The following is a 22,184-nucleotide window of genomic DNA, read 5'->3' on the forward strand; positions in this document are numbered from 1 at the left end:
AACCTCCAGTGTGATGACATTAGGAGGTGGGGTCTTTAGGAGGTAATTATGTCATGAGGGTGGAGCCTTCATGAATGGAATTAGTGCCCTTAATAAAAGAGATCACAGGGGGCTGCCTTCCCCCTTCTGCCATGTGAAGGCACACCGAGAAGACAGTCATTTATGAACCAGGAAGCAGGCTTTCACCAGATGCCAAATCTGCTGGTGCCTTCATCTTGGACTTCCCAGCCTCCAGAATGGTGGGAAATAAATTTCTGTTGTTTATAAGCCATCCAGGGTGTTCTCTTATAGCAGCTCAAACAGACTAAGATAATATGTATATAATTAAAATATCCAAGCAATGAAAAAGGGTACAAGTGAGAAGTAATACTTCTCCTCTTCCCTCACCAGCCTAATGCCATCCCAGAGATAGACATTTAAATTTTCTTATTTTTCCAAGAAATATTGTATGCATAGGCAAGTATGTGCATGTGCGTGCACACACACACACACACACACACACACACACACACCACATGCATATTTTTTTTGCTTTACATGATGGGACTCTGCTCTACAAACTGTTGTGTCCAATACTTTTTCCACTTCATGGTCCTTGTACATCTCTGCAGATGAGTAAAAGAGGTAGTGCCTCATTTTCCAACAGTTGCTTGGTGTTCCTCTATATGGATGTTCCTCCCTAGCTGGACATTTTAGTTTGGTGTGGTTTGTTGTCTTTCACCACTGAGCTAATCTGTATTTCAATAGTCTGTCTGTGTCCGTGTTTTCAACAGAGGAAAGGGCAGGGGCTGCATTTTAGTTTGAGTTTTATATCCAGCACCTGGCCCTGTCCTTGGCATGTTGTAAAAGTCATGAACTGGATTCCATTCCACAGGGTTGCTCCTAGGAAGGCCTGGCCCAAGACCTTTCCCCAAGGGGGTCACCAGCAAAGAAAGTTGGTGACCCCCGACCCTTAATCCTCGCCTCCTCCTCGTTCAGCTGGCAGGTTAATCCCTTCAGAGGCAGCCGAGCCCTCCCTCTCATCTCCTGGACCCTCCGGGGTATGTGGGCTCAGAAGACCCTTCTCCCAGGGGCCACAGCCCTTCTCTGTGACCCTCAGTCGGGTTTCCCCAAGCCCCTCCTTTGGGGAACCACCGCTCACAGCCCTCTCGAGGCATCATGTCCTCTTGAGGCATCATGTCCTCTCAAGAGCCATGCCCTGCTCCTCCCAGCATTGCTCCCCAGGAGAGAGAGGCAGTTCATTTTCTCCCTGAATTCCAGCCCCTGGCACAGACAAACCCCGGGGAAGCATTTCCTGAAGCTTCCCAGGCCTTTCTCAGCATGAATATTTTACACTTCTGCAGTAAACTAGAGTGTTAGATCAAGAAGGAGTGGTCGGTGCCACACTGCTGCATGCTGGCAAGGAGTCTGGGGTGGGGAGGTGATGGGAGAGGGTGGGGCTTCTCATTTCTCCCAATCCAAGCAGAAATGAGGTCCCTCACCTGAGCACCCAGCCTTCCCCTGCAGTGTGGATGGGTGGCTGCCCCCAGGCCAGCAGTACTCCTGCTCACTGGCCCACCCTCAGGTGCTCCAAAAGATCACCCTGGACGTCTGCTTTGTCATTTTAGTCCATGCCTCTGCTTCTGTCCCACTGGTTGAATGCGAGGGCCGCACCTCTGAGACCTCCACATCCAGCCGTCACGCTTTACAGAAGGGGAAACGAGACCAGGGAGATAGAGGGACGGCTCAAGGTCATCCTGCACAGTGGGTGGGAATACATCTAGGGGTCCTGACTCACAGCAGGGGGCTTCATCCTATCCACTCATTTCAGCCAGAGAAGATCTGTCAACCTGCCGCTGCTGTTGGCTTACTTTCCCTTCCCTGAGCCCAGGATAACGCGCGTGGCTAAAACTTACACAAAGTGTCCTGTACTCCTGGTCCTGTTTGAAGTGCTTTACATACATTCATTTTTAAAAATAACTTAACACCCTATGAAGTATACTTTCTATTTTATAGGTGAAGAAACTGAGGACCAGAGAGGTTAAGTATTATACCCAAGATCACACTGTGACAGAGCTGAGATTCAAGGCCAGGCAACATGTCTCCAAAGTCCATGCTCTTACCTTCTGCACCATCCTTCCCCTCAGAATAACAAACTATGTTAGGCTCTGTTCTAAGAGTTTATGTGCACAGGCTCGGGGGCTGCCATGGGAGACAGGCTGTGGTTGATGCCGAGGGTGAGAGGTGAAGACACCCCACACAATTGTTTTCCAACCAGGCCCAGACATGCCTGTCCTTGAAAGGTAAAAACTTCAGTGGGAGCCTTCCTCCCTAAAGATGCAAACAGTACAGCACTCTGAACAGACACTAAAAACAGCTCTCATCTCAAAGAACCCAGCTCTTGTGTCACAGTAGTAGAAGTTAGATGCTGGTGTAACAGCATTTGATGCAAGAAGACTTCCAGCCAGACAGTGATCTCTTTCGACCCGTTACTTTGCATTTGCGATCAGATTGGATCATCTCCCATCCTGAGGCTCCCCAAGACTTTGAAGAGTTTTTCCAATGACCCTTAACAGAAAGATACCATCTCCTGAGAAATGCAGTATTTATATACAGTGCATTGGATCTCTAGGAAACACCAGAATTATCAGTGAAGAATATATTAAATGTCTCGAGGGCTACTGTAAAGCATTTTTCTACGGCTTGACAGTAAAGCTCCTAGAACCAGTTCCTATCTCTGCAATGAGGTGTTCCTTTAGAGTCAATAAGAACACATAAAACCTACAAGTCATGCAGGACACATCCTGAAGTTCTTAAAAGAGAAGGGACCTGAAGATGCCTTCTGTGCTGTGGAGGTAACAATGATTGATCTTTACCCAAGAGACTCCTGGAATTTTGTCTTTGGACAGGCTGCTTTTTTTTCTTTTAAATGTATTTATTTTATTTTATTTTTGGCTGTGCTGGGTCTTTGTTGCTGCGCACGGGCTTTCTCTAGTTGTGCCCAGCGGGGGCTACTCTTCGTTGCAGTGCGTGGGTTTCTCATTGCGGTGGCTTCTCTTGTTGTGAAGCATGGGCTCTAGGCACGCAGGCTTCAGTAGTTGTGGTGTGTGGGCTCAGTAGTTGTGGCTCGCGGGCCTAGCTGCTTCGCAGCATGTGGGATCTTCCCAGATCAGGGCTCGAACTCGTGTCTCCTGCCTTGGCAGGCGGATTCTTAACCACTGCGCCACCAGGGAAGCCCCTGGACAGGCCTCTTTGACAGATGGTGTGGGGATATTCAGCTTTGCCAGGTATGGCAGTGATTTTATATCTCACTCTGTGAAGGCAAAGTGAAGAAGTGCTGCAGAAAATATCTTCTAAGTGACTTTTCGGTTTTTGATAACTATTACACTTCTGAAGTGGCATTTTGTTGCTTCAGTCCTATAAGACTTTAACCCATGAGACTGGACACATATTTGGACTTTGACCTGCCTAATGCAAGGCTCCAACCACTTGGAAGAAGCTGGCCAGAGCCTCCTCAAACTTTGCCCTATCTGTTTATGCAAGTTGCAGAGTGCTATTTGCTTCAATAATACAGAAAGATACAAAGTGGATTGATGATCAATCTGCTGACACACCTGGAATTACTCTGAAACTTAGTCATGAGGATAATGGGAATTTGCTGGGAATTCCCTGGTGGTCCAGTGGTTAGGACTCAGCGCTTTCACAGCTGAGGGCCCAGGGTTCAGTCCCTGGTCGGGGAACTAAGATCCTCCAAGCCGAGCAGTGCAGCCAAAAAAAAAAAATGTGAATTTGTCAAAACCAGTGGAAGCCTTTAAAGAATGGAAAGAGTGTTCTTGTGATAAGTTATAATGGAAAAGAATCTGAAAAAGAATACACACACACACACACACACACACACACACACACACACATAACTGAATACTTTGCTGTATACTTCATAAAAAAAGAAAAAAAAAAGAATGGAAAAAGTGAATAATAAAATGCCTTGCTGTTCTCCCAAAATAAGAACCTTCAATTAGGACTACTTAAAATAAATACTTGCACATTAAAAAAAGAGTTTATGTGCTATATTCCATTTAATCCTCATCACAGCTCTGTGAAGAAGAAAATACTCTTATTGAACACATTTTATAAGCCTCTCTGAGGCTTTGAGAGGCTGGGTAAACTGATGAAGGTCACTTAACTGGTGGAGTCAGCAATGAAGGGGACCAGAATACGTCACCCAAAACATGCCACTTTGGCATAAGGATCATTTTGTGCTGAAGGCAATTACAAAGCAGCAGATGCAGAAAAAAAGCTATCTGCCCTCCCCTACCTGGTTAAAAGCAGGGTATTAATTTTCATTTGTAAAGTTGTCTCCCTCTTCCATGCCAGGAAGAGGAGGACAAATATTGGACTCAATCACCGGAGACAACTCTAGACTCAGGCCAGACATGGCATCAAGAGGAATCTACGAAACCAAACCTTACTAAATAAAATACACTCATCTTCTGTTAGTTTCCTCTGATATATTTACCTTCCCACAGTTTGCCACCCCGAAAAGCCTAAACTCCTTTTCTTTTGTCTTATCCCTTCTCTACAGATTTGTTATTCTTTGCTAAGATGCCAAATAAGCTCCAAGTTCTTTTTTGTTTTTTCCTTTCTTTTTGGTCCTGCCATGTAGCTGTAGGATCTTAGTTCCCTGACCAGGGATTGAACCCAGGCCCTAGCAGTGAAAGCGCTGAGTCCTAACCACTGGACCACCAGGGAATTCCAAGTTCTAACCAAGTTCTAACCATCCCTTTGAGTTACTCATCACTGAGTTTCTCCCATGTATATTCACGCTGCATGCATTACTAAACTCTGTTTTTCTCTTGTTAAATTGTCTTTTGTCAGTTTGATTTCCAGGGCTTTAGCTACAGAACCTAGGAGGGTAGAGAAAAAGTTATTTTCCTCCCCTACAGGACTTAACCCAGATCCTCCCTTATACTTTAAATCATCTCTTGATTACTTATAATACCTAATACAATATAAATGTTATGTGAATAGTTGCTGGCACACAGCAAATTCAAGTTTTGCTTTTTGGAGCTTTCTGGAATTTTTTTTCCTTGAATATTTTTGGTCCCCAGTTGGTTGACTCCATGGATGTGGAACCCACAAATACTGAGGACCCACTGTACGTAATAGGCCCTTTTCCCTTCTCTTGAGCAAAGGAAATAATAATGATAATATAACAAGGAAACTGAAGGTCAATCTATGGTCATTGAGAATGATTGTCAGGTCATTTCCTTTGCCATCATGGGAAACCACCAAGGGGGCTGGGGACCACCAACCTGTTTCTGTGAATATTGATGGTTTTGTGGTTTCTGGACATATTGAGGCCTTGGCAGCCGGCACAGCTGTATCTCAGGTGAGAGGAAGCAGAAGGGAGGTGAATTGCTACAGAAAATGGAATAATCATGGACTAATAATGTCTGAGTGATTATGCTAGTTGCACGCCACCTGTCTTACACTTTCAACATCAGCAGATCTGTCCACAGCTCCACTTTTCCAAGCAGTGGAACATGTCTCAGGCCTGAGACAGTCACCTGCCAGATCCTGTGAGGATCCTGCCCAAATCCTGCCAGAGTTCAATGTCTGAGCTCTTTGCGCCCAGGAGTGCTTCAGAGAGGTTGAGATTCTCTGAAGGAGGAGTATTGCTAAAACTAGACTATGATTATCGAATCATAATTTCCTTTCTACTTTTACCTAAAATTATACATGGGTCCTACTAGGGGAGATAATGGGCTACAAAAGGCAGTCAAAAACACGTGCACAGTAACCAATCTTTTAAAGGCACGTATATTTTAAAAAGGTAATTCCTGCAAAAATACTAATTATTTGGAACATTTCACTGCAGAGCAGCTGGGGTTTGCTAGAATAACTTACAAGTCCAAAGGAAGCAACAATGAATGGAGCTACCAAAACAGCACGGATGTTCCCTGCTCCAAATCTCAAAGCAGGGGCTGTTCCCAGCCGCTCAGAACTCATTTCCTGGCTCATTTTGGAAGCGGCCAGCATTCCAGAACCTACAGGTGAATCACCCCTGATGACATTAGGGGGGTATGGGTAGGATTTGGCAAGAGGACAGAAGCTGGAGTCCAAAAGAGGTTCCAAAGAGGAATTAGCACCTTTACTAAACCAGGAAAACGGAAGGGAGGAAGCCAGGAAAATGAACAGGAAAGGGACCTAGATGCCCTAAGGAATTCTTAGTGCTGCTCTGGGGTGCAGCCTCCCACCCACCTCTCCAGCTTCCTCTCCCACTACTGAGTTTTAAGCTCCAACGACTAGCCGATTTGTAATTCCATCCCACGCCAAGCTGCGCCTTGCTTCTCTGTGTTTGCTCAAGCTGTTGCCACCGCCTGGAATGCCTTCTTTCTCCCACATCTCTTCAGCTGGCTGATTCCCACCTACCCCACAAGACCCAGCGCAGGCTGTCCTTCCTCCAGGAAACCTTCCCACCCCCGAGCCCATGCTTTGTTTCTCTGCCCTATTACCCAAGCGCAGATCACTCACTAAATTATCCACTTTGGATTACAGTTGTCTGTGGATGGATGGGTCATATCCCATGGAAAGATGTGCTCAAGCAGACCCGAGTGTCCTCATCTTTGTATCCCAGTACCTGGCACATATTAGGCACTCAATATAAGCTGGGTGAATTAATGCTGATAGAGAAGGAATAATGTAGACAAAGACATGGTGGCAGGAACTATCAATACTTCTCCTGGATGAAATGCAGCAAGGTTAGAAGTCACAATTCTGGACCAGGGTGAGAGGGTCAGGCCTGGTGCACCTGCTGTGGTTACTTTCCTAAACAAAAGCTACAAGGTCACCAAATAACAATAACAATATAATAAAAGCCCCTTTATCTTCCTACATCCTCAAGCAGATAGAGCTGGAATGGACTTTTGTGTTGATCTCACTCAGGCTGTGTCATTCAGAAAGTGAGGAAGGGAGGGTCCGGGGAGGTTAAGGGAGTTGCCCTGGTCCCACAGGAAGTCAGTGATGTCAGGGAGGAAATATTCTCCTCTTCCTCTACCCATCGTAGTAGGTTCATTGGCTGTGGCCTTGTAAATTAGACTGACAAAAGATAGATTCACAAGAGGAAATGAGCAGTTTATTAACACATCACTCGAGAGAAACCTCAGTGATGAGTGACTCAAAGGGGTGGTTAGAACTGGGCTTATGTTGCATCTTAACCAAAGAATAATAAATTTACAGAGGAGTGACAAGACAGAGAAAAAAAGACTTTTTGAATTTCTAGGCATGGCAAATTTGGGGAAGGTAAATATATGTGGGAGCTAATAGAAGATAAGGGCTAGTTAGTAAAATTTATTATGTCAATTCCTCTGGTGCCATCTCTGGGATGATAAAGGTCTAGAGTCATCCCCCGTGATTAACTTCCATTCTTCCTAGCAGAGAAGGGAGGAGGACATCTCTACAAATTTATGTCCCGGTTTTAGGCAAATAGTGGGAGGGCAGAGTTTTTCTTGTATCTGCTTCTTCTCAATTGCCTTGAGCTCAAACAGTCTTTATGCCAAAGTAGCATATTTCGGGGTGGCATACTCTGCTACCCATCAGTGGCAACACTGACTAAATTGAAAGTCTCCTAATTCCACAGTCCTGTACGGTGGCCCTGCTTCACTGATTTAAGGGAGCATGAATAGAGTAACTACTACCTGGGGACAAGAGACATCTATCCCATGAATGAGCACCAGAAGAAAGGAGCTGCAATTCAAAAGCCAACTCCTGTCAAGAGAGGTGGGAGTGATGACAGCCTAGGGAGTTGCCGCCTCTCTGGAATTGTGTGGGAAGGCAAATGACAGAGTAGGTCAGCACTGTCCAGTAGAAATGTGATACAAGCCACAGGTATATTTTTAAATTTTCTGGTAGACACTTTTTAAAAAGTAAAAAGAAACAAGGGAATTTATTCTTAATAACATTTTAAACTCAATATATCTAAAATATCATTTCAACATGTGATCAATATAAAAAAATTGATGAGATATTTAACATGTTTTTTTTTCTAAGTCTTTAAAATCTGATGTGTATTTTACATGTAGGGCACAACTCATTTTGGACTAGCCACATTTCAAGTGCTCAGTAGACACGTGGTGAGCGGCTGAAATATTGGATAGCGTAAAAATAGTGGTAGGCCATTCGCTGTCCTATCCAGTAATATCAGTACCACTGGCCTGATGCAGTGTCTGAAATCCCACCGTGAGCCACTCTTATGGACGGAAGCATTATCTTCAGAAGGCCCCAGGTACCTGCACCTGTGCCATCTGAGAGGGATAAAATATTGATCCAGGAGACTACACCATTAGCTCCACCCACTTGGATCCATAAAATCTTGAAGGCAGAGGAAAGGCTGCTATGACTTTTTACTCCCTAGCCTCAGTTATCTAGGAAGGACAAGATCCTTAAATGAAATGCTTTACTTTTAAATTCCCTAAGCCCAATTGGTTGCTTTGAAAGCTCCATGCTTCTGGTTCAGTAAAAAATTTCCCCTGCCCTCTTAAGGATCTCCATTAAGCAGTCTTGGACTTTTAGCCTGGACCTCTGCAGAATTACAATGCCCCAAATCCCACCTTCCTTTCTGGACCCTTTTCCCCACTAACTCCCCAAATCTTATCCCATCCCCAGCCTCTGGGATCCCATTTCTCTAGAATTTTGCCAGTAAATCCCTTAAACTGGGGTCCAAACCAGTATGAGCTGAGAAGGATAACGTAGGGCTGGAGATTTGAGTTCAAGATGAAGACTAGAAAGCAGCTTCTTGAAAACACTCAGCTGTTAAAAGCAGAGCTCATTTCCTCATTACTATCTCTCTATCCCAAGAAGCAGGTTATCAAAGTTATGAGAAGGTGGGATACAGTACAGTTATTTTCATGTTGAATGGGTGGAAAATGCCTCTTGTAAACAGTTTAATTTTTCCTGAATTACCAATTATGTTTAAAAAAAAATTACCCGGAGCCAACAGTTCCAAAGTTTGGAGGTGGGCCAGTAGAATTTTAAAATATATAAAACCTTTAGGTGACCAAAGCTGTGTTAAGAAAAATGTTCCAAAACTTGGAAATAGGAAAAAGGGATTATTACTATCTTTCCTTTTAGGGTTATGCTGGGCTAATGTAGGATAAAAATCAGTTTTGTATCTAAGTTAGCAAACTTTTGTAAATATTCTTTCTTTTTTTGCCACTGTAAAGACCTCACTCTCTCCAATTCTCTTGGAACTAGCTTTAATACCTTGTTGGTTGCCTCATAAAGAGTTAAATTTTGACATGTGCTCATTTTTTTATTTGCATGAGACTCATGTTTTTAACTTTTTGAAAATTATACTTTTGGGACTTCCCTGGTGGTTCAGTGGTTAAGAATCTGCCTGCCAATGCAGGGGACACGGGTTCGATCCCTGGTCCGGGAAGATCCCACATGCCACGGAGCAACTAAGCCTGTGAGCCACAACTACTGAGCCTGTACTTTAGAGCCCGTGAGCCACAACTACTGAGCCTGAGCGCCACAACTACTGAAGCCCGCGCACCTAGAGCCTGTGCTCCGCAACAAGAGAAGCCACTGCAGTGAGAAGCCGCGCACCGCAATGAGCCTGCGTGCAGCAACAAAGACCTAATGCAGCCAAAAATAAATAAATAAAAAGAAAATTATACTTTCTCAGTAAAGTTGGCAAATTTTATTATGTCAAATAAAAATGGAAAGAGAAAATGTATACCGTCTACTATATTCATAAAAGTAAAAATATTTAATACCAAAAGGTAAGAAAGCTATAATGGGGGTTGAGGAACAATATTTAGAAGGGTGTAATCAAAGTGGTTGGCTCCTTTGAGGGTGGCTAATGAACGCAACCTGCCCCCCCTTTTTTTTTGGCTGTGCCCACGCAGCATGCAGGATCTTAGCTCCCCTGGAAGCACAGAGTCCTAACGACTGGACTGCCAGGGAAGTCCCCCCAAAACACCCTTCTTTTTAAAAAAAAAAAAAAACTACCTTTTTTATTAACTGCTTTGCTCAGGTAAAATTGACATACAATAATCTGCATCTGTTTAAAGTGTTCAAATTGATAAGTTTCATATGTATCCCCCTCTGAAGCTATCACCAACCCTGTCCAGAAAGCTCAGAAGGCTAAATGAATATCATCCCCAAACCTGCTGTCCCAGGCTTAACCAGTGGTGGAAGAGAGGTCTCAAAAGTGTCTCAATTACCATTAAAGTTTAATAGTAGGGCTTCCCTGGTGGCGCAGTGGTTGAGAATCTGCCTGCCAATGCAGGGGACATGGGTTCGAGCCCTGGTCTGGGAAGATTCCACATGCCGAGGAGCGACTAGGCCCGTGAGCCACAACTACTGAGCCCGCGCGTCTGGAGCCTGTGCTCTGCAACAAGAGAGGCTGTGATAGTGAGAGGCCCATGCACCGCGATGAAGAGTGGCCCCCGCTTGCCACAACTAGAGGAAGCCCTCGCACAGAAATGAAGACCCAACACAGCCAAAAATAAATAAATAAATAAAAATTAAAAAAAAAAAAAAAAGAACAATAGTTCCCCACTGCTCAAAATAAAGTCTAATCTCCTTGGCAAGGCCTACAAGATCTCCATAATCTGGCCCCTGCCTACCTCTCTAGTCTTAAAAAATAAAAAAAAAAGTTTAATAGTAAAAGACTGGTTATGATAACAATGTTTTCTAAAAACTTCAGAAGGAAAGGAGAATGTTTTGTGGGCCATTTTTCTGGGGTGTGTGTGTTGCAGTTTTAGGTTATTAGTTTTAATATCAGTACTTTTTAATGGAAATAACTTGACCAAAAATCTGTCGCAGAATTTGAGACCCATCAAAACAAAGTTTAATGAGAGAATAAAAACAAAAACAGTGGCTTCCCTGGTGGCGCAGTGGTTGAGAATCTGCCTGCCAATGCAGGGGGCGTGGGTTCGAGCCCTGGTCTGGGAAGATCCCACATGCCGCGGAGTAGCTGGGCCCGTGAGCCATAACTACTGAGCCTGCGCATCTGGAGCCTGTGCTCCGCAACAAGAGAGGCCGCGATAGTGAGAGGCCCGCGCACCGCGATGAAGAGTGGCCCCCGCTTGCCGCAACTAAAGAAAGCCCTCGCACAGAAACGAAGACCCAACACAGCCAAAAATAAATAAATAAATAAATTTTTTAAAAAAACAAGAAAAAACAAAAACAGAACAGGACATGCTATCCTAAAATATGACACCCTGGCACATTGGATATTTTAAGCTGAAGGAGTTGAAGAAAACAGCGTAAGCACCCTTCTGCCCTGAAACAGATCATAAACACTCAGGTGAGGGTGCACTCCCTATACCGCAGTAAAGGAGCATCCTTAACCCCAAAGAAAGACAAAGCGTTGCTGAGAAGAATCCTAACACACAGGCCTTGCTAAGTTTCCCCCAGTTCCTATACTTAGTTCATACCATGTGACCTATCATATTCCCCCCCAACTGTCCACTCTTCCTTCCCTTGAGCCCTCTCCTCCTTCCAAAGTCTAAGGAGTGAAGAGTGGACAGCATAAAAATACTTGGATGGAACTGTTTCTTCAGGTCTTCATTTCCTTATGAAGGCTCGCATGTGACATAAAACTTATATTAAATAAATTTGTATGCTTTCCTCCTGTCTTTGTCAGTTAAAAGTTTAGACCCTGCCTGGGACCCTAAAACGGTTGAGGAAAACTTTTCCTCTCCTTCGCCATCTTCATAATCAGGATAATGAACATAGTCTTGTTTCCCTGTACCAGTAATAGACCCTCCACAAGACAGTGGTCATTTATTTTGGGGGGAACCACATAGAAGGTAGATGCTGAGAGACTTGAGTGGGGAAGAGGATCCAGAAATGGATTGGGCACAAGTCGGATAAATGTACATATTCATTCTTTAGTGAGTACCTACTGTTTACCAGGCCCTGAGCAAAATCTAGGAGGGATGCTGTGCCCCTGCATATGCAAAACCCAGGCCCCTGGCTCAGGACGCACCAGCAGGAGGCCAGCCCTCGAGCCCTCTCCTCCTTCCAAAGTCTAAGGGAGTCAGATGTGGGGTACCTGGGACCTTTTGGATATCAGTGGTGCTGGAGGAAGAATGCCTCTCCTGGAATCACCCTTTTTCCAATAAAAAGGCAGTTTTAATCTCAGAAACAAGATGGAGACGGTGTGCTTATCCAGGAAAGCTGTCCACAGGGACAGCTTCCTCACTCCTGAGCAAGAGCGCTCTAATGAAAACAGAGGCAGCGGTTACTGCACACATTAATATCCCTAAGAGATTCTCTTCGATTTCAAGATTAGGCCTTTGTTGCTCTGCCCCAGAGGCTAAGGTGCCGGCGTGGACATGGATATTTGGTAGAGTCAACCATGCATGGGCAAGTCTGGGAGGAAGGGAAGAGGATGCCAGGGTTCTGTGGGGCAAGACAGAGAGCTCATTGGGTTTTCCTGAAAACAAAGGGGGAGGGAGGGGCGGAGGGAGGGGGCAGAATGAGGGAATGATTTTTGTGTAGATAATCTTCCCTGTGGAAGTTGAGCAATGCATGATATCTTGCTGGCTTGGTGTTACCTTCTTTTTGAGAGACAAAGTGAAGAGGAAAATGTTTCAGTTTCTCTTTCTTGAGCGCCCAAGGTGTCTTTGGTGAGAAGGACTACTGGTCCCCAGCCCCACCTCCAGATAAACCTCAAATGAGGAGGGTTACCTGTGAGTGAAGATAATAGGGTGAGAACCCAGGGGTTGGGTGAATGGAGGTGGGAGGGGAGTGTTGGACATCTTGGGGGCCAGGGGTAGCTGTATAATAACTAGGCAAAGAGAGGAGGCGGGCAGTCCTGAGGCTGGAATTACAGGAAATCCAAGTGTGTGTGTATATACTGTGTGTAGATACAGTCGTCCCTCTGTATTGGTGGGAGACTGGTTCCAGGACCCCCAAGGATACCAAAATCCTCGGATGCTCAAGTTCTTTATATAAAATGGTGTAGTATTTGCATATAACTTATGCACATCCTCCCATATTCTTTAAATCATCTCCAGATTACTTATAATACCTAGTACAATGTAAATGCTATGGAAATAGTTGCCAGGGAGTGGCAAATTCGAGTTTTGCCTTTTGGAACTTTCTGGAATTTTTTTTCCAAATATTTTGATCTGTGGTTTGTTGAATCTGTGGATGTGGAACACCCAGATACAGAAGGCTGACTGTATTCAACTGTAAATAGGATCAAGAGGATGTCTGTGAAGGGATCCAGATTATATCACTGTGAAGAGATTTTTTTCCCCCTCTGAACTCCCCTTATTTGCCTAAAAGCAGAGTCTCTCAAAAGAATTCAATTGTCATAAATCCCCTCCTCTGTAAGTTTTATGATCAGGGAAGATTGGTTCCTATCACCAGATATCACCGGGATAAGAAGTCACCTAAACACACATTGTCACAGAACTATCATATCTCCCATCTATTCTCTTGAGGGCCCATTTATCTTTCCTAAAAGTCATTTATTTTCCCATCAGTACCCTTTCTCCCCATACTCTTGCCTATTAAGATGGTACATAAGCCCCAAATTCTAACTGCCACTTTGAGTCACATTTTTCTGTGAACTCCCACATACATACATGAATAAAAATGTCTTTTTTCTTCCTAATCTGTCATTTGTTAGTTTAACTCACAGGCCCCTAAGGATTGAACCTAAGAGGGATAGAGGAAAAATTTTCCCTCTTCTTGCAAAACTATAGTACCCTGTCACAAATCAGGATACTGATGCTGACATGGTCAAGAAGCAGAACAATCCCATCACCATAAGGATCCCTCATCTTGCCCTTTTACACCTATTTCCCTCCCCTCTCTCTAATTCGCTCACCCAGACCCCTAGAATGTTCTTTTTTTTTTTGTAACATCTTTATTGGAGTATAATTGCTTTACAATGGTGTGTTAGTTTCTGCTTTATAACAAAGTGAATCAGTTATACATATACATATGTTCCCATATCTCCTCCCTCTTGCATCTCCCTCCCTCCCACCCTCCCTATCCCACCCCTCTAGGTGATCACAAAGCACCGAGCTTAGAATGTTCTTTTAATCAGCCTTACCATCTTACTTCTTCCCTCATTAATTAAAGAGTTGAATAAAATCTTTGGTACATGTCCATTTTATATTTGAATGAATCTTGTTTTTAATTCTTTAAATCTTATTTTGAGAGTTGCTTTGACACTGGGAAGACTCGAAGTTTTGAAGCTGGGTCTTAAACACCTTTGGGATTATTTCCCCTCTTCAATGGCCCCCTTTCTTCCTAAGCATACTCAAGTCTGCCCCATCATCGACCTCTAGTTCAACTTCTTCCAGGAACTCGACTTATCTGACCCCCTCCTCCAGCCCAGTGGTCACAGCTCATAGACTACAGTTCAGATGGCGCTCATCCCAGCCTGGACATTTGTCAACTCACCTCCCTACACAAACACATCTGTAGAGTGAGATTCTCTTCTGTGACTTATCACAAACTGCCTCTTATTACAGTTCTTCAGGGAATAGGTACCTAGGGAGCTGGGCCTGAACCCTGTCCTCTATCCCTGCTCCTCCCCAGCACCGAGGCCTTGCCTGGAGAGGGCTTAACACAAAAGAGGCTCTGATAGTAGTATTTCTGGAGTAGGGAGGTGGAAAAACTGTGAGTTTCCCAATGCCCTCAAAATACACATCAGAGATGGCCAGCCTGGAGCAGGCACAGGACCTGATCCAGATTACCTGCCCTAGAGAGAGAATCTGCCTGTGGATAAAGGGCTCCCACTGCAGAAGGAAGATTTCAAGGTGATCACCCAGCACATGCCTCTTCCTTGGAATTTTCCCCTTCACAGTCTATGGTTAAGTCAAAGTCGCATACAATGTGAGGTCACTGAGGGGCAGGGAAGCCATGGGGAAGCTGAGAGCAGGGGGATGGTGCAGGCTCTTGCAGTTCCCGTGGCCCCCTGGGAGATGACAGGGAAAGCTTTGGTTCTGTTGGGGCCCAGGGCAGGCCACCCCCAAATATGCCTCAGTGGCATATTGATTATTCTGCATTAAAGTTGTTTAAAAAACAGCCAATACAAGAAGAACAGGGACTTCCCTGGTGGCGCAGTGGTTAAGAATCTGCCTGCCAATGCAGGGGACACGGGTTCGAGCCCTGGTCCGGGAAGATTCCACATGCCGCGGAGCAACTAAGCCCATGAGCCACAACTACTGAGCCTGCACTCTAGAGCCCACGAGCCACAACTACTGAGTCCACGTGCCACAACAACTGAAGCCCGCGCACCTAGAGCCTGTGCTCTGCAACAAAGAGAAGCCACTGCAATGAGAAGCCTGTGTACCGCAACGAGGAGTAGCCCCTGCTCGCCACAACTAGGGAAAGCCCACCCACAGCAACGAAGACCCAACACAGCCAAAAAAAGAAGAAGAAGAAAAAAAAAGAACACTAACCCTCCTCTCTCTCTCCCTGGAAGTAGGAAATACCTCTCTCATATGAAAGGTGCACTCCCTGCACCTGAAGGTAGAAGGACATATTGGGCCAAGAAGCCCTTGTGTGTCTGTTAGCATAACTGACGCTATCTGGGGCCTAGATGGCTTGTCCTGCCCTTCTGCTGACTCTGCTCAGGACTGTACAGTAAATCACTTATCTGTACCAAGGGCTTTGTAGTTAATAGATATTGTTTAACAATCATTAGGACCATGTGGTCTCTATGCTCTTTTTGTCCCCAAACAATAATGAAGACCTTTGCTGATGTATTGCCGGTACTCATGAGGTTAGTTACCCATTCATAAATCTTGACTTAGGAATGCACATCCTGTTTCCAAGCCTGTACCCCCATACCCTAAGTTAACTATAAAATTGTCCCTATGGCCCCTCGGCAGTGCGGAGTGCAGCTGCGAATGCTTCTGTACTGTCATCCACCTGGCCCCACCCTCTAAGTTACCCTACAATAAATTGATCCACTGAGGATGTGGAGCTGCCTGCCTCGTTTTTTCGGTCTCAAGATGCCTTCTTATTTCGGTGGGCACTTTTCATTTCCTCTGTCTTCCAACAGCGTGGATAAACAAACCTTGTAACTTTAATTTACTACCCCAAGCCCCAACTGTTTAGATTCTTCACTAATTAAGCACCAAAACCTACGTTTCTTTGTCCTGTCAACTCCTTACAAAGTTATTGTATTTTTTGTCTAAAAAGTATAAAAGCTGCCTGCTTCAGCCACTTCTTAGGTCCTATTTCTACGAGACCTCCGTGCACATGAATCAAAATGTGTTTCTTTTTCTCCTGTTAATCTGTCGTGTGTTGATTTTATTATTAGTCCAGCCACAGGAACTCAAGAGGGGAAGAGGGGGAAATTTCCCCCTCCCTGATGGTTCCTAGCTTCCCTGTTCGGGGCCCCATGAGGATTTCCGGGCTGCATGCTTTCTAGTCCCATGATGCCTGTGAGATTGACAGCTCTCTCCTTATAGGGAACCACCATGCGCTTACCATTTGGAGTAGGCTTCTGTCTCCTAAAGAGTAAACATGTCTTATATGCCTCACTCATCTAGAACACAGCTGTCTGGTGTCTATGAGAGCTTCCCTAACTGTTCCAAACTCACAGACCTAAGGTAACTAGATGGTTTGGGGTGGTGGGCATGGCAGATTCTGGTCCAGAATGATCATTCCGTGCCTGCTTGCAACCTTGACTGCTCCTGAATTGACTCCACCTGGAATTCTGAGCAAGTTGGAGAGAGAATAATGGACAGAGGCAACACCCTGAAGAAGGTCAGGGAGGGAAAGAGAGGCTTCTGTGTTGGGATGGTTTAAAATTAATCGCAATTGTCAAGAAATGCTGAACTCAGGGCTGTGGTAAATGGAGACTGTCCCTCATAGGTCCAATTTCAGTCTCTTTTGAAACAAATATGATCTGTTCTATGAGCATAAGGTGCAAATACAATACCTTTTGATTTTCGAATTAGTCTTCCCAGCTCTCACTTGCCCTTATCAGTGGAAAGTCCATTATCTTCCTCTAGAGGCTTCTCTCTCTCAAATTATTACAAATGCTACTTGGGGTTTGCTGTTGAAGACAGGTCTGCCCATACCAACAGAGAACTAAGCTTGTCCACGGACTCAGGCCCACACCTCTGCTGGCCTTTGCAGGGTCCCACACCTGGCCTCCCGGGTCAGGCTCTCTCCATTACAGAATCTCCCTAACGAACCTCTTCATGGTTCCTGGAGCGCATCACTGCACTGGTGCGGCTGGGTCCAGAGGGCTTTCCAGCCTCAGTCTCCGTGGGTCCTGTTGACCCTCATGGAGACCTTGGGGTTCCTTGCAGTCTGTAGACTTTGGTCTACGGTCACATCAGACGGTAGGAGTTAGGGTACTACCACCTTCCCTACCAGAATGCCCTGGGGCTCCTTATGCAAATTATCTCCTATTTCTCTGCATACAAAAGGTGAGAGGAGCCAATCAAGAGTGCCAGAGAGGCCTAGAAGTTTCACATTTATATAACAAAGGGAGTCAATGAAGTGGCTTCACAGAACAGTTTCAAGGTGGTTTTGATGACCCTACACAGAGAAGAGGTTGTAATTAAAAAAAAATAATTTTTCTAAAATCATTAAAAAAAATTTTTTTTAATAAATTTATTTATTTTATTTATTTTTGGCTGCATTGGGTCTTCGTTGCTGCGCGCAGGCTTTCTCTAGTTGCGGGGAGTGGAGGCTACTCTTCATTGTGGTGCATGGGCTTCTCATTGTGGTGGCTTCTCTTGTTGCAGAGCACACGCTCTAGGCATGCGGGCTTCAGTAGTTGTGGCGCAACGGGTTAGTTGCTCCGCAGCATGTGGGATCTTCCCAGACCAGGCCTCGAACCCGTGTTCCCTGCATTGGCAGGCGGATTCTTAACCACTGTGCCACCAGGGAAGCCCTTGAGATAGTTTTATGTATAGTCATAAGTAATATGGAGAGATCCCATGAGATATCCACGTGTACTTTATCCAGTTTCCACCAATGGTAACACCTTGCCAAGCTCTGATACAATATCACACCCAGGATACTGATACTGGTACAGTCAAGAGGCAGAATAGTTCTATCCATCACCACAAGGATCTCACTTGTTGCCCTTCTATAGCCACACCCACACTCATCCACACCCTTGTCTCCTGGCAACCAATAATCTCTTCTCTGTCTATATAATTTTGTCATTTTGAATGTTATCTTGGGGATTGGCTTTTTTCAACCAGCATCATTCCCTGGAGATTCGTCCAAGCTGTTGTGTGTATTAACAGTCTGTTCCTTTTTATCACAAAGTATTAGTCCATGGTGTGGATATACCAGTTTGTTTAAACATTCACATTTTAAAGGTTATCTGAGTTGCTTATAGCTTTTCGCTACTACAAATAAAGCTGCCATAAAAGTTTGTACAGGGGCTTCCCTGGTGGTGCAGTGGTTAAGAATCCGCCTGCCAATGCAGGGAACACGGGTTCGATCCCTGGTCCAGAAAGATCCCACATGCCATGGAGCAACTAAGCCCATGCGCCACAACTACTGAGCCTGCGCTCTAGAGCCCGTGAGCCACAACTACTGAGCCCACACGCCTAGAAGCCATGCTCCGCAACAAGAGAAGCCACCACAATGAAAAGCCTGCACACCACAACGAAGAGAAGCCCCCGCTCGCCGCAACTAGAGAAAGCCCGAGCGAAGCAACAAAGACCCAACACAGCCAAAAATAAAATAAAGTAACTAAAGAAATAAATTTTTAAAAGTTTGTACATGTTTTAGTGTGAATGTCAGTTTTCGTTTCTCTGAAATAAAGTACAAACACTGCAATGTATGGTAGTTGCATATTTAATTTTATAAGAAACTGCCAAACTGTTTTCCCAGAGTGCTGGTACCATTTTGCATTCCCACCAGCGATGTATCAGTAATTTGCTTTCTCCTCATTCTTGCCGGCATTTGGTGATAACTATTTTTTATTTTAGCCATTCAGATAGGTGAGCAATGCTGTCTCATTGTGGTCTTGGTTTGCATTTCCCTAAGGACTAATAATGTTGAACTTCTGTTCACGTGCTTATTTGCCATCTGTCTATTCTCTTTGGTGAACTGTCTCTGTATGTCTTTTGCTCATTTTCTACTTGGATTGTGTATTTTTTTTATAATCGAGTTTCAAGAGTTCTTTATATATTTTAGATACGAGCCCTTTGTGGGGCACATGCTTTGCACATATTTTCTCTTTGTAACATGTCTTTTTAACACGTTTTTCTTCTTAACAGGCTTTTCACAGAGAAAAACTTTTTAATTTTAATGAGGTCCAATTTATCAATTTTTCCTTTATGGATCATGCTATTAGTGTTAAGTCTAAGAACTCTTTACCTGGCCATAGATCCAAGTTCTATGGTTTATCTTTGATATTGAAGCCCATGCCCCATTTTGAATTAAAAATCTGTCTCTCAAATCCTAGTGTTCCATCATTGAGCTGGAAGTCCCTCCCACTCTCTGGACTCAGCCACCTAATTCTTTGTCCAAGAAATAAAAGCCCTGTTACTTCAACACTTGCTACCCTCTCCCAACACAGGCAGCACTGCTGGTAGCGAATGGTGTGACTGTGAGTTCCTAAGAATGTATCTTCTAGGACCTTTGGGTCGCCTAGTCCCCAGCTGACCTAAAGATACAGTAAGTGCACAAATGCACACAGGGCTAAGGCTGGCGGAAAGTGGCCTCCCAGAGCCCCACCTCCCCCAGTCCAGCTTTAACAGAATGAGGCCACCTCAGTTCTCAAGTTGCTTCTTCCAGGTCCCTGTGTGTCTGTTTCTAGGCAATTTTCTGAGCCAAGCAGGGGAATGCAAACAAGGAAAGTGTCTGGGATATACCCTATAAATACTAAGCTAATGAATGGGGATGAGGGCTTGTGCGAGGAGGACCAGGAAGGGGCCTTTCTGGGTTCCTGGCACCCAGGTCACCCCCAATGGCCCCTGAAAATTTTATTCTGGATTCCCTATGCTATGGACTGAATTATGGTCTCTCTAAAATTCATATGTTGAAGCCCTGACCCCCCAACATGACTATACTTGGAGAAAGGGTCTTCAGGAGGTAATTTAGGTTAAATAAGGGTGGGGCCCTAATCTGATACGACTGGTGGTCTTACAAGAGGAAGAGAGATCTCTCCATGGCCACATACTGAGGAAAGGCTATGTGAGGATAAGCAAGAAGGCAGCTGTCTACAGGCCAGCAAGAGAGCTCTTACCAGGAACAGAATTGGTTGACACCTTGATCTGGGACTTCCAGCCTCCAGAACTGTGAGAAAATTAATTTCTGTTGTTTGAGCTGCCCAGTCTATGGTATAATGTTATGGCAGCCCAAACTTTGGTACAAAGAAGTGGGGTGCTGTTGTAACAAATACCTAAAACTGTAGAAGCAGCTTCGGAACTTGGTCAGAGGCAGAGGCCAGAAGAGTTTTGAAGTGTATGCAAGAAAAAGCCTAGACTGTCATGGAGGGATTGCTGGTAGCAATACAGATATAAAAGCCTGTGCCTGGAGGCTCTCAAGTCTGCCCACCTGGACCACGGCTCTCAAAGCTGCCGGAAGGCAGGACTCAGGCTGCCAGCTGACCGGGCCAACACCATTCATCCATAATATCCTATGCCAGAGTGTTGTGCTGGGTCACAAGGGCTGGGAACCCTTTCCTGGAAGTAGACATTCCCAAGGCTCCCACCGCCACCATGCTTGCAAGATGGGACCCACTTCCATCTATCCCAGGGTTCCCAAATTTCACTCTTGTATGTCATGATTTTCACTACATCTGTGTTCCATCTTCCATATTATTATTAATTAAGTATACTTATTTTAATCAATTCATTTTTTCACTTGAATATAGGTTTTTCTTAAAAGTAAACTTTATGTCTTTAACAATGCCATAAAATGGAACATATGATCCTTGCAAGGCAGGAAACTCTACAAATATAAATGCAATTCATCCATTCAAAATATATTTATGTGGAAGTGTTAACCAACCCTGCTGTGGTAATCATTTTGCAATATATAAGTGTGTATGAAAGGGTTCAGAATGAGCCCCCCAAAAATGTTACTTTTGCATGAGGATTATTTTGAACTAAAGGCAATCAAGACCCTGCGGGTTCAAGGGAAACTACGTGCCTCCCCTAACTACCTAGGAGAACATAATTGGGGATCTTTCCCAGAATAAAAGTTATTATCAGAGATAAATTTTATCTGAATGACCTGTCTGTATGGCAGGGCAAATATCTAATTACCAAACTTCTGCTCTTATTATCATCCTGTGAATGACCCTCCTGTCCTTGGAAGCTCAGGCCCCTATCCCACTCCTTAACCAGGATGGCATTGATACCTCAGTTTACCTTTCTGTCTCTGAACCTCTCATGTATGTGGGGTCTTCGACCCTCTCATATATGTGAGTTCCCATAAATACCATAAATACATACTAATTAAAGTTGACTTTCTCCTGTTAATCTGTCTCACATTGATGTGATTATTAGACCAGCCGAAAGAATCTCTGTAGAGCAGAGCAAAAGTGTTCCTCCCCAACATGCATCATGTCATCACACTGTACACCTTAAACTTACACATGTTATATCTCAATAAAGCTGGGGGGGGCGGGTTGACTTACACCTCCAAAATATGCACTGCCTCCATGTAAATTTCTGGATGGCCTACTCTGTGCCAAACAGTGTTCTAGCTAATGGGAATGGGCAGTCTGTCTTCTTCCTGGGATTCGGGGGAAACTCCCATGGAGTGGGGTTAATGGCAGCTGTTTCAGGAGGTTCTGCTTTAGTTAGGTAAGGGGAGTTCAGTTAAGATTTCAAATGTTTTCACTCTAAAATAATCCTTATGCCAGGACAGTGATCCCTTCACTCTCATACTCCATATCTAGCCCATCAGCAAATGCTGTCGGCATTACTTTCAAAACATACACAGAATCCACCACTCTTTACCTTCTCCTCTATTACCCTGGTCCGAGTCCCACCATCTCTACATTGGATCAGAGCATGGCCTCTGAACTAGTCTTCTGGCCCTGTCCTGTCCTGCTGCAATTTATTCTCAACTTGGCAATTAAACTCAGTGTTTCAAACTTGTCAGAGAACCAAATCTACTAGGTGAATCTCATTTGGATACCGATGAAAACACATCAAATGTGAAACAAACAAATAAATGTGTGTTTAAGACAATCTGTGAGATTTTATTACAAACTGGTTATTATATGATAC

General features: G+C 44.5%; 1 protein-coding gene and 1 pseudogene across 3 annotated transcripts in view; one reads left to right on the forward strand and one right to left on the reverse strand.

The window, feature by feature from the left end:
* LOC309612436 (uncharacterized protein) overlaps positions 1–22,184 on the reverse strand; it is a 111,090-nt gene that overhangs the window by 30,285 nt on the left and 58,621 nt on the right. The window lies entirely within an intron of this gene.
* LOC309612416 (archaemetzincin-2-like) lies at positions 1,169–10,381 on the forward strand (annotated as a pseudogene). The gene is made up of 2 exons (XR_014249767.1): positions 1,169–2,888; positions 3,226–10,381. The product of XR_014249767.1 is annotated as an archaemetzincin-2-like (transcript).

The sequence above is a fragment of the Balaenoptera borealis genome (assembly GCF_965194805.1).
Source record: "Balaenoptera borealis genome assembly, chromosome: 15".
In the NCBI taxonomy this organism is placed as follows: Eukaryota; Metazoa; Chordata; class Mammalia; order Artiodactyla; family Balaenopteridae; genus Balaenoptera; species Balaenoptera borealis.